The following is a 17,273-nucleotide window of genomic DNA, read 5'->3' on the forward strand; positions in this document are numbered from 1 at the left end:
CTGAGTAAAGAGAATAAGGGTGGGATTCTGCTACCAAATTGCCATCTCTTTGCTCCTGCCTGCGCAGTTTCTCTGCTCTTTCTGGGGAGGGTCATAGGAGGAGCCTATCTGAGTGTGAACATTACCATTCTACCTTCTTTTCATGAGAACAAAGAGAAGCTGTCTAGAACACACACAATTATGAACAGGGTTCCTAGGTGGGGGCTGATGTGCCCCTTCTAGGTGCTTCTTTCAAACCACCAGGCCCTGTGCCAGACAACAGAGGCTTGCCAGAGGGGCCTCAGACATGGCTCCCCTCACTTTCTGACGTGGCTAGGTTTCCCAACTCTCACCACCTCCCAGTCTCAGGAGATCGGCAGTGTACAGGAGGATAGTTGATGGTGGAAAAGTCTAATTCTTTACTACACCCTCTGACAAAGAAAGAGTGGAGGATCCCCCATCTTCTGCATATTATGACCATCCTGTTGTCAATTAAGCCAGTGGATGAGTGGGCTGTCCCACCTGAGGGCTAGTACATTTCCTCAGAATTTGACAACTGAGACACATCAAAAACGGGATTCTCTTTCGCAGTAGCCAGTAGATATCATGTGCCTGTTAGAGAGGGGTCTTAGTATTAGGTGCCAAGGAAGTGACATGGTGTGTGTTTTAGTCCCTGCCTTTGGGGACTTTACAATGACGTTGGTGACACAAGAAATATGCATCAAATAGTTATGTGGCTTACAAAGTCCTTACATCTTCAGGTGTTTCTCTCCTTCCTTCCTCCTGTGTCTCACTAAAGACCTACTCATCCTCAGGTCAAATTTTGAGGTTACTTTTTTGAGGAAATTAGCCCTTCCTGGGTTAGTTCACCCTCTTATGGCTATGACCAAATCCTTTTCTAACCTTTACATTTGCGCTTTGTGATTTCTTGTGTTTTTGTCTCTTTTTCTCATTAGTAAGCCATATTTTTGACAGTAAGCCCTTTAAAAGCAGAGACTACCACACTGTTTTATCACCAGCATACAGCATAGAGAGAGGCTCAACAAATATTTTTGAAGGAATGAATCAATCAATCAATGAACTATAAGAGGTAGGGTATATCACGTGCAAAAAGCATAGGAGAGACAACATCTTCTGAACAAATTTAGAAGGGAATGGAGAAAGTAATTCCTTGAGATACTGTGGTAAAATTGTGGAGCAAGTGCAGTGTGAGTGATCTGGCAGTTTTTGTGATCCTATGCACTTGTCTTCAGGCACAGTCACTTCTCAAAATCTGGTGTCAGGTTAAGTTATGGAGTCCCTCAATTGGAAGGAAGTTGATGAGGGTTGATTAGCATTCCTCTGGAAAGTGTGGCATTGAGATTCTAACTGAGGTCAATACTTCTAGATCTGTATGTGTGTGTGTGTGTGACAATGACAGCTGGGCCAGATGACCTCTTTCAGCCAGCCTCCATCACCAGCACTTCCTGAAAGCCATTGCACATATCAGTTTGTGCAGTGACAGAAAGCACCTAATTACCACAACCCTCTAGCTTGTTCTGGCGGGAGAGCTTGGGCATACATAGAAAAAATACGTACACAAATACCTCTGAGTAGAAGTGACACTCAGAGAAACATTCACAAACAAGCACAGTGTAGAAGGAACACAGACATGAAAACAACCAGTGGACAGCTGGCTCAAGCTGTATAAATAGATCATATGCAAGGGTGGGAAAGAAATGCCTACAGATGTAAGGACCTTGTAAGCCAACGTAACTATTTGATGCATATTTCTTGTATCACCAACTTCGTCCTAAGGTCCCCGAAGGCAGGGACTAAAACACACATCAGGTAGCTTTCTTGGCATCTCATACTAAGACCTGTCAATAATAGACACTCAATACCTATTGGCTGCTGCTGAGGAGAATCCCATTTTGAAATACAGTAGACCCCATGGAAGAGTATACAGTGAGGGTGTCTGGAGGGGCTCCTGCTAGAGGGCACTCGAGCACAGTTCTAAATGGGATAAGGGCCTGGTTTGCTGAAGAAGACTGGGGAGGATGGTTCTGTGGGTTAATGGCAAGTATACTGTGCAAAGTGCGAAGGGTAGTGGACGCATGTGCGGGATTGGTAGGTAAGGGAATTCCTGCCACCAGGCCAGGGAAGGCGGTGAATAAGAGGACAGCTGCTGGTAGACAAGAACGGAGAAGAAGGATAAATATCATGAATGTCCACCCCCACTGGAAGGGCTGCCTATATCAAGTGTCACAGAATATATTCCATGGAATCTGTGGCTGTGAGGTGTGGTTGGGAATTTGTGAGCTTGTGTGTTAGGACTAAGAGGGGAAGTTGGAAGAGTGGTTACTTTGTAGGGTTCAATATGCTTCCTCTAAGTTAATAAATTCATATCGAGGGTCTAGTGGGGGCTGGTACTATGCAAAAAGCTGGTAGATACAGTGACAACAGACATAGTCCCACCCCACCTAACCTTTGGGCTCTGCAAGAGTGGGAGGGCATCCAGTAAGAGGTTCAAACTCCACGAAGGGGAATTTTAGGAAAAGAAGCAATCAGAAGCTTCTTGAGTAGTCTGAGAAGGGCAGTCACCTGCTCACATGATGCTTGAGGAAGATGATTGAACATCAGAGTCCAGATTGGACTGTGGTGGGGGAAGGACTCAAGTTGGGAGGTTGGCTCAGTGCTGCCACAGTGTTCAGGAAAGAGGAGCAGCATCTGGCCTTGAGTAAGGATAGAGACAAGAAATGACTACAAAAATGTTTCCAACTCTGCTTTGATGTGGTGATGCTGAGAGATGAGAACAGAGAAGGGAGAAAGGCAAACATACAGCTTCTATCCTTCCAACATGAATCTGCTGAGTGGGCCTTCTAGGAGCTGCTTCGTGGAAGGGGCACAGGCCAGGAGTCTGAAACACGGCTCTACTTTTGGCTGTTGGACCTTGAGAAAAATAATTTTACATCAACTTTGGCTTATTTATCTTAAATGACCTATGATATATGACAGTACTTTGGTGGGGAAAGTATGTAATCGATGACATCAATTAATGGTATGCTAAATTACATTATTGATGGCAATAAAGACAGATTTGTACACTGCTTTACACTTTACAAAGCATTTTTGCATGCATTATTTAATTTCAGCCTTACCAAAACCACTGAGGTAAACACAATTATTTCATTCATATTTTATAACTGAGGAAGTAGAGACTTGGAGTCTTGTCCTAAGGCCATAAGGGTAGTAAAGGGCAGAGGCAAGATTCAGACCCCCCCAGATCTTGGCTTTCTGTATTGTGTGGGAACTTAGAGGTCTCACTTATTTATTAAATATCAACTATCAATTCTTGCTGCATGGAAGATAGCATTAGATGATGATGATGATGATGATGATGATTCTCTCAGGATGTCGATTCACCCATCCATTTATTCATCATAGGTTTTCACTGAAGCACATGTGAAGGGTACTGTGAAATGGTGTGTATACAGGTCTGTTTCCTCTGGGGCTGGCACTTTATCATTCCATTCAGAGAACAAGCCTCTGACAATTCGTTCAAGGGCCCCTCCTTGATCAAGGTTCCCCTGGCTTCAAGTCCTCATACTCCACTTTTTTCAGAACTCTGCTGCATTCCGCTTCTGCCACATGGTCTATGGTGTCTTCATTTTCATTTTCTGTTCATTTATTTACTGTTCACTACATGTTTTTAGTACTTCTTCTGTAGAAGGCTCTGTGATAGATACATAGTATTTTTGGCAGGAGAGTACCAAAGCTAACATTTGTTATTCAGTCACAGAGCTAGGTCTGAACATGGTAGGCAATCAATAAATATTTGTTTGATTGATTAAGATTCCCAGATTGAGAATCCACATGGTTGGGACATGCCAAAATGAATCTCCTAAAAGTACGCCCAGTAAACCCTGAGAGTGAAGTCCAGAGCAGCTGCAGTGCTGTCTGGGGGCATTTTCCCGTGATCCCTGTAGTCCACAAGCCTACCCTTGACCCTCCTCTCAGTCTGTAGTTTCAGAGCTGAAACAATTGCAGTCAGAGTGTATAAACTCACCATATTCCATACTGGGGAAAATGGGAAACTTTGGCTTTTTAGAGTTTTGTGAACTAGATCTTAATTCAGCAGGGAAGATGTTAAGAAGCAATAAAAAAAAAAAAAGAAATTTATTGTTGTTATTTTTACTTGCATCCTGTTTCTGGCTGTGCCACTGCCTTGTGAAGGGGCCTTGGCACATATGCGGCTTTTGAGTGCCAGTTTTCCCATCTGTAAAATAATCCCCGTCCTTGATCCTCAGCTCACAGGGGTGCTTGGAAGCCCAGGGAGGTAAAGTCTATGCTGTGCTTTCAGGATCCTGGACAAAAGGCATTGTAGAAATAAAGGCGATCACTCCTATTAGAGTGTACACTGTGGTTCAGAAGTGTGTTTCATGCCCTGTCCCCTTTCCTTGTGTCTCCTAAAGTCTTTCCTCTGCATGTCCCCACAAGCACAACTATTCTGATCTACCCTCAGTCAGATTAATTGAACAAGATCCTTTGAAATCCCGTCTAGTTTACCCAGCCTGCCTGTCTTTCAAGGCTTTCACAAGCTCTTCTCTTTATTGAGAAAGAGAAAAAGCTATCACTTGGAACGGCAAATCCTTGGTTCCCTTATCAGGCCAGCTTTTCTCCTGAAGGGTCCCCTTGCCCCTCAGGCGACCTCATCTGAAACTACCTTCACACCATGATGGCTGGATGCAGGATTCTCCGGTGTAGTTGCCTTGGCAACAACTTCTATTTGTTGCAAGTGCAGATTAGTGTTGGGTCATTGTTGTTTTCCCCTCTGCCTCATAGTACAAGAGAAGCAAATAAACTGTGGATTAGGTGAAACAAAGGAAGTAGTCCAGTGAGTGATAGGAAGAGGGCGAGAGCAGACACAGAAAGCCTTGAGAAAGACCACGGCTGGGCCTTTGGAACCTACTGGGTAGTTAGACATTTAGCAAAAACCATTAACTCCAGGAAGCAATGTATCTAGAGTGAGTTCAAGGCAGGTATGTAGAGCCCTTGACACGGACCAGTTCCTGTGAGGATCATAAGAAGAGGGGGCTTCATAGGCAGAGCTGAATATCTCCTCATGGTAGACTGTAGAGCCACACTTGGTATATTTTTCTCATCCTCAAGGAACTTAAACTTTGGGAATCCACTGAAATTTACTGAGGCCTGCTTGGAGGTAGGCCCTGTGGTGATTTTTTTTTTAATAGCATTTTTTTGTTTTTGCCTTACATGCAAATTGTGTGCAATCCCTCACTGCATAGTTTCCAGCAGACAACTGTGGGGTTTTTTTTAACTTTTATTTTATATTGGAGTATAGTTAGTTGGTTAACAATGTTGTATTAGTCTCAGGGGAGCAATAAAATGATTCAGTTATGCATATGCATGTATCTATTCTTTTTCAAATACTTTTCCCATTTAGATTGTTACATAATATTGAACAGAGTTCCCTGTGCTATACAGTAGGTTCTTGTTAGTCATCTATTTTAAATATAGCAGTATGTACATGTCAATTCCAAACTCCCAATCTGTCCCTCTCTTCCACCTTTCCTCCCCGGTAACCTGTGGTTATTAGTGCAATTTGGCAAAAACCTTCCCTCGTGTCCACATAGCACACATTATCCTTAACATACTATTCAAGTGGTTTTACTTAACATTAGCATGGTATTTATTCCTGTTTTTATTTTTAATTTTTCTTTATTTGAGAGGATTTGGCATCACTGTACAAGAAAAGACAACTTAAAGATTCGTGGGTTTGAGAGAAAGGAGCATTCTGACCCATTTCAATTGTTAAGCTTTGACACCCATATATGTAAGTGACTGTTTATCCTTTGTGTTGGCACCAAGTACAACTCGTATGTTACAACAAGAGCAAGGTAGATTTAGTAGGTATTAATTAGTTCTAACATCTATTACAGATTCAAAAAAATATACATTTAGAAACTTTTCATCCTTTTATTCATTCATTCACTCACCAGCTACTTACTGGATTCTGATGATTCGCTAGGCAGTAGAGGTATAGCAGTAGAGAAGACAAAATAACATCTCTGCTAGCACATAGATGTTATATTCTTTTCAGTCTCATAATCAATGTTGGTGCTCACATAAGTGCTTCTGTATTAGCACAAAGGTTAGATGGAGGATATAGAGGTGCCACACCCAAACTTTACCATATGATGATACAACTTTAGAGTTGAAAGGGGCTTCGGAGACCATCATCTCCACCCTCCCATTTAAAGCAAGAATTCCTGTCTCAAACATCCCTTGGAGATGGGCACCATCTTCCACCCATCCCTCATACATCACTTCTTATCTAGCAGCAGCTCCACCTCCGGAACTTTTCCCAAATCTGTCCCCCACGTCTTTCACCTGTCTCACTCCACTGGCCTCCTAGCAGGCCTCCCTGCCTCCATTCTTTTCCTCCTCCATGATTCATTCTCCACACTACTGAGAGAGTGAGCTTCTGAAAATGCAAATGAGCTCACGGCTTCTCTACTGAAAACCCTCCATCGGCTCTCTGCACTCAGATTAAAATCTTAACTCTCCACTCTGCCCCAGAAATCCCTGCATGCTTAGACACCCACCATCTCCTGGACCTCACTTTCCTGACATCCCAGCACAACATTTACCATGACCTCAGGCACAATGGTTTGACTGCTTATTTTCTGTTACTGCCCCCAAACCACCACACACACAAACACACATACACCAACATACACCAGACACACATTAAAAACTAAGCTCCTTGGCAGCCTGTAGTTTGATTTATTCACTTCTACTTATAAACGTGTTTCACGTAGTAGGCATTCATAATTATTTGTTGAATTTTTAAAAATTGGTCTCTTTAGCACCTCTATGAATGACAGGGAACTCTCTGTATAAGCGCCCTCCAATGTATATATTATTCTAATATTTTGTTCAGTATTTTCTTATATTGTGCAAAATTTTCTATCCCTGTAACATCCACCCATTGGACTTTGTTCTGTTACATGAAATTAATCCATTTCTTATCCATGTAAACTCTTTAAATGCTTCATGTAGCTTTTATGTCTCACCACATTTTCTGTTTTCCAAGCTAAACTCACAGTTCCTTTAACCATTTGACCTGTGCTGACTTTCAAATCCTTGTCTCTCTTGCTTCCTTTTCTCTTAAAAGCTACCAGTTTGCCTTTTTCTCTCTTAAAGTGTGGCGATTGGTTTAGTTGTATATCACAGTTACCCAGGGAAGACAGGATGAGCCGATTAACAGGAAACATTTGGCTGGTGAAACAGAAACTTGGTCCAATGTTATAAAATGTTTAGCGATCACTTACATGAAACTAGTTTAATGTCTGACCAATTAAATCCAATTGAAGGCTCTCCTCTGCCAAACCAAGTACACCTTCCATTGGATTTTGAGCAATGAACCAAAGTGCATATTAGTGAGAAGAGGTAAAACTAATTCTCTGTTCTTAATCACTCATAATACAGGCTGGTCCTCAATAAATATGATATCAAAATAATTATAATAAGATTATGTGGAATCTAAGACATGGTAATTAATGAAGAAGTATTTGAACTGTCAGTGGTATCTTGAGCCCTTAAGGGAAAAATAATAACCTGACAATATAAGTGAAATATGAGATCAACCAATTAATTAGCAGAATAATTTAATCTGATGCTCTGAAAGTAGGCCAATTAAAATGCTCTCTTACTATTTAACATTGATTAAGCAAGGTGCTAGATCCTGAACACAGTTTGAAAATAGAGCTTATTTCTATCTTCTGGGGACCTAAAGCTAATCTAAGTGGTTGTATATAAAAGGACAAAGGAGCAAGAGGTGTGGTGTTGTCTTGATTTCCTATTGGAGCTCCTTGCTCTAGTGCTGGGCAGTAAGGAAGGACTGTGACCACCACGACATTCTTCCAAACTTCTCACTCCCTCTCTAGCCTCCTCCTCCTTCTAACCTTCATTGGAGGGTGGCAGGGATCAATCTGAGGTCAACTGAAGTCCAAAGAAATGAGTTTAAAAAGAAAAGCTTTCCAAAAAATGCAAAATTTCCTACACTTGAGATAGTTAGTGGAAAAGAGGAACCCGGTATCATTAGTGCCTTTGATAATTCTTTAGGAATAATTCATTGGGTATTAATGAAAGAACAATAACAATAAATACAAAAAACTGAAACCATCTTGCCTTCCAGCACACTTAAGGGAACACTCTCAAATTTAAAGATGGTTGATACAAAGATAAACCACAAAGTAGCCCATTAACTGTTCATTTAGCTTTAATGAATTCTGATCTCTGGAATAAAAAATAATAATATAAATGTATTTATAATCTGCAAAAAGTTCTTTAACCTCTTGTAAGCCTTCTTCTTGTGAAATATTTAAGTTTTATGGTCTCTTCTCCAACACTTTGCTTATGTATTGGATGACCAGTATGTTGGTGTCATAATACTGTCCCTGAAAAGAAAATCCTCCATTCCTTCCCTCTCATGAGAAGAATACACAGGAGAAGGACCTCCCTCTCGGTCTCTCTTCTAGATTACGTGCATCCCATTGGGGTGCCCTTTGAATAGCTTTTGTAGCAATTCAAGTAGGTATGCTGAGGCATTCATCCTCTTGTCTTCTCCTTGGGAACCATTGGCATTTATATATATAGAAGATGTTGGGGAGACCTGTTTTGGCTGGAAACCAACCATGACTCTCTGAATCAAATGAGACTCACCCTAAGGCTTAGGACTGACAAACATCATGCTTCTGTTAGAGTATTCCATAATGTAATAAACAATAATGGATGTTAATTTGCTGAAGGTTATTGTAGGTTGTTCAAACACACTAAATTATTGTGCTTAAACACAAAAGAGTTCTGCACTCACCTTCTAAAACGATTACCAATTCACCAGCATCTATCCACATTCTACGTGTGTATCCATGAGTCTAGGTTAAGAAGTATGAGTATTTGCCTAAACTAATAGCACTGTCTACAGCTTGACTTGATTTCTCAGTGCATATTTACATGAAAATGGGATGATAACACTATGATGATAAAGCTATGAGTAATTGGATTCCTACTAAAGTTTACTAAAGCTGAGTGCTTTCCGTGCATTGTTTTATTAAATCCTCACAATCTATGAGGTAGACACTATCATTAATTCCCGTGCTGTATAGATAAACTTGAAGCCTAAAAATAAAGTACTATGGTAATTGGTGGAGGAAAAAACACATCTTCAAGTCTGTCTGGTATGAATTTCTCTTCTCTGAACCTCTATGCTTTATCATTCCCTTGGGAGTAATGTGCCAGCATGTGAAGGTTATAATCATTGCTTGGATATACATGGTTTTAATAAATTAAGTATCATTGTTCTACCTAATGTACACATCAGCCCTTGTGTCCACTGACTTAATCTCTCCTTATAATCTTTACATGCTCTCCTTATAATCTTAATCTCTCCTTATAATCTTAATCTCTCCTTATAATCTTTATGTATACTTGATTATTGTAACAATTTTACAACAGAGACCTAAGGGTATTGAGCAACTCCATGGCAAACACTCTTTCTCTGCTGTGTCCATGGTCACATTTGCACTATGCTCCCAATCATCTAATTAATTTTGTTTACTTATTTAAAATTTTACATTATTTTTCTCATCAGCCCAGTCTGAAAATAGCAATGTGTACCTTTACCTCTGCTCAGAAAGAAGAAATAGAAAAGAAAATGGAGTAGGGGTTCCTTTTGTTGTTGTTGTTGTTTTGACAGTTGCAATGTATCACTTTCTTTGTCCTGATGGCTAAAATAATGTTTGAAATTGTAGCAAAGTAGCATCTCAGAGCCAAATCTATCTTTCTCTGTAGTTTTGTACTCTTCCTTGCAGTCTCCCATTTACTTAGGGTTGCAAATTTAAAGTCTGGATCCCCCAAGTAAACTGTCCAAAAGCCTCTCTCTACCTTAGATCCCTAACCCAGCAACTGCAAATCAAACAGCCCCAGGGAAGGTTTTGTCTGCCTGTTTTGTACCTGATGCTCTTGACTAAATATTTCTTACCACTCTAAAGGGGAAGTCTAGGGCACACGTGTTATGGAACATAGAACAATTCATCTGTGTGTTCCTTGGGCTAGTGAGGTAATAGTGTATTCAGGTAGTAATGGGTAACTTATCCTGTGATTGTCTCCATTCTCTGACCCTGTTGGTGGAGAGAAATTATGAAGTAATAATCAGAAAACCTTGATGACTGATGAAATGTGGGAGACAAGGGAGAAAGAGGAGTCAAAAATGATGGGCATATTGAACTTTTGTTCCTGGGAGAATGACAATGCTATTAACTGGAGTAGAAAAGTCAGAAGGAGGAGCCACAAGGGATGAAGGGAGGAGGGAAAAGAACTGGTGAATTCAGCTATAAAGTTGTTGGGTTTGAGGTGATGCTGGAAAATTAAGTACCAAGTGTCCAGCTGGCAGTTGGAATGGTAGAAGTGGAATTTAAGGAAAAGGTTCTGGTAGGAGATAAAAATGTGAAAGTCATGTGTATAAAAATGGATGATGTCTCTGGGATAGAGAAGAGGAATGAGGCTTGAACCTTGAGAAATACCCTTAAACAAGCCGCCAACACAGAAAAGCCTGTTAGGAAGTTAGAAAAGGAATGGACCATGAACGGGAGAGTAAATAGAATAGTGCCATGTGTTGGAAGTCAAGGAATGATAATGGGTTTTTTTCTGATTAAGCTGTGTGGATTCAATCAGATTAAATGTGTTGAAGCAATTCATAAGCTATCAAATGCTATACCAGGTTTACTTATAAAGTTGTTATTTAAAACCAACATTTGATGAGGAAATGGAACATATTGAAAGAGATAGCATCAGAACTTCTAAGACCCAGTTAGGAAACTCTAGCAAAACACACTTTATAACTAAATTGAACCATATAAAGAGGCCACTTATTTTGTCATAGAAAATGACCCTTTAGTATGATTCATTCTAATAACTTTAGCATGGTTCCCCAAACCCACTCTGATGAACTTGGCCACATTTGAGCTTTAAGAAATGGTTTTACCTCATCCAGACCCTTTTCCTTGGCCCTCACCTTGGTACCTCTGGTCATTCTACCTGTGGTCTTCTGAGGGATGGAGAGTGGACATGACTGATTAGAGTTACACAGCCCAGTAGCCACAAGCGTTAGATCAAAATCTATTCTCCTAACTTCCACGTGATCCACTCTTTTGACCTCCCTCTCATACCCTTTCTCTGAGCTCAATGAGCATAGATAGTCAAGAAATCAAGACTCTCAAAAGTAATGACTCTGACTCTTTCCCCAAACTGATCATAAGAGAAAAATCCTCAATGATCTAATATACTGGGTATACCCTTACCACCACAGGGCAGACAACCAGATAACCTGGAGGTACAACTTGAACAGGGGAAGGGTTAAGATCTGTCATCATTCTGATTGACATGCAGACCCTCCTCCATGGTCTGGTGAGTTTTATGGTCAGACTGAAGCAGAGCCCCAAGGGAATTGTTTCAATTATGCAAATCAGTGACCCAATTAAGAACTTCCTTTTGTACATAGAGTCCCAGCATTTGCATACCTGGTCAGCTGTTCAAATAACCAAATTTTACTTGGTCTCATTAATATGTAATCCTTATGAAATGCATTTTCACCCAACTAATGTGGTCTCTGCAAATGGAATTCTTCCCAAATATGTAAGTGGCCCCAAGTAGTTTTAAAAGTTTAAAAAGCACAGTAAGTACCTTGTCCATAGCCTGTTGATCATTAATAGAAGTTCTGCAAAATGGAAGTGAGCAGAGAGAACCATTAAAGTGCAAATGGGGCAATTACAGACTGCCAGCCTGACTCTCCCTGTCATTCTTCATGATTGCTGCCCCTTTGCCACCTCCACAGCAGTTTGAGGGAGCTGAACTATATTCTTGATTCTGTGGTGTGGTGTCAGGGAAGGGAGATATTCCAAGCCACAGCTTTATATCCAGGTTGAGATAATGCTTGGTTATTCAGAAAAATTAAGCCTGGCCTTATATGTGTCCCTTGAAATGACCATTGGTTTCTGACTTTATCTTTGCCTTCTCACTTCAGTTTCTTATAATACTCACCCCACCCCTCCCCCATGGCTGCTTCTTTTCAGAAATGCAATTTCATGAGGAAAATGTGAAAAGAATGTGGCAGCGGTTGATTGCCAGGGAAGGCAGTTGCCTCTGCCTTTCTCTTCTTAGAGATACAGTAATAAAACACCAGTGAGAGTTTTCATTTTAAATAATCAGAAAGAAAGATGCATGTGTGAAGAAATTGATATAATGTCAGATATGTAATATAAAATACCATAATTATATTAAAAACTGTATATACTTTAAATTTATATACATTTAATATTATATATACGGTGCCTATTTTATTTCAATGTACAGTCTTAGAAAAACCCAGCAATATATTTTAGAAAACTGAATGCTAATTTTAAAAAAGCCTATAAATTTTGCATCTATGGGATACTTCAGAAAGTTAATTTTCTCCACAGACTGTGGTAATTTTGACAAGAATATCCTAATATGACTCAGATACTCATGAACAACTTCCATGTATTGAAAATTGGGTTTGAAATAGGATTTGGGGCTGTCATTTTCATAAATGAGATTATATTTTGTGCACATAGTCCCATTTTAATAATTTTTAAATCTGAAATTAATAAAAAAAAACTTCATAGAAATTTTTTAAGGGAAAAGACACTGCTTACCTTCATCTGATTGCTTTACTTTATGTAATTCCCTTAGGGCTTCATCTAGACATTGCATCTTTTCAGCAGCCATTTTGCTATTACTTCGTTAATGTGTTTTATGAAGACAGCAAAGCTAAGTGTATAGATTTACTGCAGGCTGAAAGTGGCCTAGCAAGTTGTCTGGCTGGCTGAAAGTGGCCTAGCAAGTTGTCTGGCAAGTGGTAGCTTGTTTCTGAAAATATCATAATTATTCTTTGTGGCTGTGAAGAACTTGTTTTGTCTACATTTGTTTATTAATAATTTCAATTTTTATAATAATCAAGTACTTATTTGTGAGGTTTGGGCTGAGATCGCTAGACTGCTAAGATAATAGATGACTGTTCTCTGTTCCTGAAGGTCAACAACGTGATTGGTAGACCTGCCTCCATGTCAGTCATTGCTGCAGATGAAACAAGGATGAGTTGAAGGTAGTAACCAGGCTCCAGTAAGAGGATACCTGTATGGAATTAGTTTCTCAGTCTTAATACACCTTTATTTTAACAATGTATGTGACATAAAGCAGCCTGCCATAGATGGCCTGTAAAGTATGCCTTATTACTTCCGTCCTCTCTGCTTCAAAATTCCTCCACTGGCCTTCTCTCTGGATGGGTTCAGGTCTTCCCAGGTTCTGGGCATGCGTACTATTGGATGTACCACCTCAAACCATATCAAACCTGTTTGTCTATTATGTATGTATTTAATACACCCACACCCCACATGAAATCACATTTACACAAGATTATAGAAGACTTGATTTGAATTTTTGTTGACTATTCGATATAATAACATTTGTAGATACTTAAACATGTATTATTTTTGCTTTTCAGTTTTTTTTCATATTTTGGAGGGATTTTTGTTTGTTTGTTTTTTGGTCTCAAATATTTTTGAAACCCTTGAAAAACCTGTAGATCCTAGATACTGAGCCCAGAAGTCTTCCCTTGTTTCCTATCTTAGAAGAGAAGTATCATTCCTGCTGACCAAGACTAGCCCCTTCTCTTATGCCTTTAATCCTAGCCCTGGTTCCCATCAACCAGCATTTAGAGAAGGTCTACCATATGACTGACTGCATGACGGGAAGCAATGATAATGTAGAGTGAGAATTCCTATACAAGAGAGAGGACATGATCAATTTTTCTTAGGACGTGGCTTAGGATGATTTCACAGAGGAGGTGGCATTCATACTGAGCCTCATGGATGAATTGGAATTGGCTAGATGGAGGAGAGTGGGGGTAGGGTAGACATTCCAGACAGAGAAACAGCATTGGAAAAAGCATAGCTTTCTCCTAGATCTTGGTCTGTAAAGTATCTCTACCTTCCTCATTTTCAAAGACTAGAGACATTGGACAAATTTCATTTTCCTTCTACTTCTCAGGCTGCCCTTTCTCTGGATGTTAATTTACACCTACCCCCATGAAATGAGATGTTGCCTTCCAGAGCCTGTCCTTATCTTCTTCTTTTCTTTCTCTTCATATTCTCCCTCAGTAATCTGAGCTTTCTCAAGGCTATAAACATTACCTTTTGTAGAATGCTATCCTAAATCTCCAGGGCCATACTTTCTTCTAAACTAAGAGTGTTTTGTTTTCATTTGTATGATGGGCATCTCTGTGCATCCCAAACTAAGCATATAATTCTTCCACAAAAGTCTACTCTTTGTTCTGTGTTCCTTATTCCCATTACTACCAGGAGATTTTCTTGGGCATCCCTGCTTGGCCCACCACATCCTTCAGCTAACTCCCACTTGTATTACATTCGCTTCCCATCCTACTCTCTCCTAGCTAGCTGATCATTCATTCTCCTCTCACTTAGATTATCAGCTAGCCTCCCAACTGGTCTCCCTGCTTCCATTCCCACCAACACAGGCTACACACCCAAGTTACAAAATGCCTATTTCTCACCATATCTCTCCTCTACTAAGGATATTAATTACATCCACTATCTATGCTCAGGTCATATGTGAGGTCTCTATTACCTACCTTTCCAATATTAAATCAAATATTCACTTTTATATACTCTTTGCCCCATCAAAACAGACTTATTTGCTGCCTCCCACAGTCACCTAGAATTTGTCAGTCTCCATCTTTATGTGTAGAAGACCCTCGCTTCCCATGTTGAAATCTGCCTTTAAGATTCAATTAGAAAGCTACCTCCTTCAGAGAGCATCTTCTAATGCTATGCTTTCTTCCTCATCATTGATTTCCCCTCTTCCCCAACCCTATATGATATTAAAAAGGAATTCTCCCTCTTTTGAATTCACATTTAATTTTTTTAATTAACAAACTTAACTGTGTGTTTTCTGTTTATAATCCCATAGCATTTTACTCAAACCTCTTAGGCAATTATTGTACTTTGCATTGATTCTGGAGACATTCCTCCATAAATATCTAGTGAATGAATAAGTGCAGCGTTTATAGACATTTTTTTTACCTCTAACAAGTCTATCTTCACATCTCTGAGTCAACTGAAAGAATATTATATGTGGAGTGAATTTATATATGCTCGCAACAAGTTATTTTGTTTTTTTATTATTTCTTTTCTTTTTTAAAAATTTTTTAATTTTTTAATAGTTGGAGTATAATTACTTCACAATACTGTGTTAGTTTCTCTTGCACAACAAAGTGAATCAGCCATATGCATACACATGTCCCCATATCCCCTCCCTCTTGCGTCTCCCTTCCACCCTCCCTATCCCACCCTTCTAGTGGTCTCAAAGCACGGAGCTGATCTCCCTGTGCTATGCTGCTGCTTCCCACCAGCCAACTATTTTACATTCGGTAGTGTATGTATGTCGATGCTACTCTCACTTTGCCCAGCTTCCCCCTCCCACCCCATGTCCTCAAGTCCATTTTCTATGTCTATCTCTCTATTCCTGCCCTGCAACTAGGTTCATTGGTAAATTTTTTTTTTTTTAGATTCCGTATATATGTGTTAGCATATGGTATTTGTTTTTCTCTTTCTGACTTACTTCACTCTGTATGACAGACTCTAGGTCCATCCATCTCACCACAAATAACTCAATTTCGTTTCTTTTTATGGCTGAGTAATATTCCGTTGTATATACATGCCACACCTTCTTTATCCATTCATCTGTCAATGGACATTTATGTTGGTTCCATGTCCTGGCTGTTGTAAATAGTGCTGCATTGAACATTGTGGTACATGTCTCTTTTTGAATTATGGTTTTCTCAGGGTATATGCCCAGTAGTGGGATTGTTGGGTCATATGGTAGTTCTATTTTTAGTTTTTTAAGGAGCCTCCATACTGTTCTCCATAATGGCTGTATCAATTTACATTGCACCAACAGTGCAAAAGAGTTCCCTTTTCTCCACACTCTCTCCAGCATTTACTGTTTGTAGATTTTTTGATGATGCCCATTCTAACTGGTGTGAGGTGATACCTCATTGTAGTTTTGATTTGCATTTCTCTAATAATTAGTGACATTGAACGTCTTTTCATGTGCCTCTTGGTCATCCTGCAGGCCACTGATGGGGGACTCTGACACCCAAGGAGGGAAGGAACCCCAAGGTGAACCAGTAGGACATAGTGGGACTGAGGGGGGAGGAGAAGTGGAGGCCAGACAGGATCGGCACCCCTGAGGCTGGGGAGATCAGGAGAGGCAGGTGGGAGGAGCCATCCAGGAGGAGCGGGGGAGGAGAGGAGGGCGTTTGCCTGGCTCACTCGAGCACAGAAAGCCTGCTGGGCTCCCAGGTGAGGTCCCCTGCCCTCTGAGACCAGGGTTGGGGGGCACACCTGGGTCCCTTCTGTTCCTTGAGTGTAAGCCCCACCCCCCACAACCCCCAGGGAATTTTCCAGCGATGCAGGTCCTGAGCACTGGCCCCACCCACTGCCCAAACCTCATGCTTGCTTAGGCCCCACCCTCCACAGCCAAAGCCATTTCCCCCCCCACCGTTTTTTTGTCCCTCCTCCTCTTTTTTTGCTATTGTGGTACTGTTGTACCTTGCAGTTATTGACTCATCTATATTTTTATTTTTATATTTTTCCTAACACATCTGTTAGTTTCCTAGTCTAATTTTATTTTTTACTTTGTTGTTGTTTTTCTTTTTTTTCGTGCCCAAGCAACTTGCAGGATCTTGGTTCATGAGCCCGGGGTCAGGCCAAAGATCCTGTGGTGGGAGCTCCAAGTCCAAACAACTGGACTAATGGAGAACCTCAGACCCCAGGGAATATTCATCAGAGTGAGGTCTCACGTTGTTCCTCATCTCAGCACAAAGACCCAGCACTACCCAATAGCCTACAGACCCTAGAGTTGGAAACCTCAGGCCAAACAACCAGTAAGACAGGAACACAATCCCACTCATTAAAAAAAAAAAAAAGAGACGAGAAAAAAATATGTCACAGATGAAGGAGCAAGGTAAAAACCTACAAGACCAAATAAATGAAGAGGAAATAGGCAATCTACCTGAAAAAGAATTCAGAGTAATGATAGTAAAGATGATCCAGAATCTCAGAAATAGAATGGAGGCATGGATTGAGAAAATACAAGAAATGTTCAACAAAGATTTAGAAAATTAAGAACAA

At 40.3% G+C, this 17,273-nt stretch overlaps 1 long non-coding RNA gene across 1 annotated transcript in view; it reads right to left on the reverse strand.

Annotated features, from left to right (window-relative positions):
- Positions 1 to 16,532, reverse strand: part of LOC309661078 — a 168,429-nt gene extending 151,897 nt beyond the window's left edge. The window contains exon 1 of the long non-coding RNA XR_014263844.1: positions 1 to 16,532. This exon is cut by the window's left edge and continues 20,039 nt beyond it. This is a non-coding gene — a long non-coding RNA (uncharacterized lncRNA).
- Between the last annotated feature and the right edge of the window lie 741 nt (positions 16,533 to 17,273).

The sequence above is a fragment of the Balaenoptera physalus genome (assembly GCF_965194825.1).
Source record: "Balaenoptera physalus genome assembly, chromosome: 1".
Lineage (NCBI taxonomy): Eukaryota > Metazoa > Chordata > Mammalia > Artiodactyla > Balaenopteridae > Balaenoptera > Balaenoptera physalus.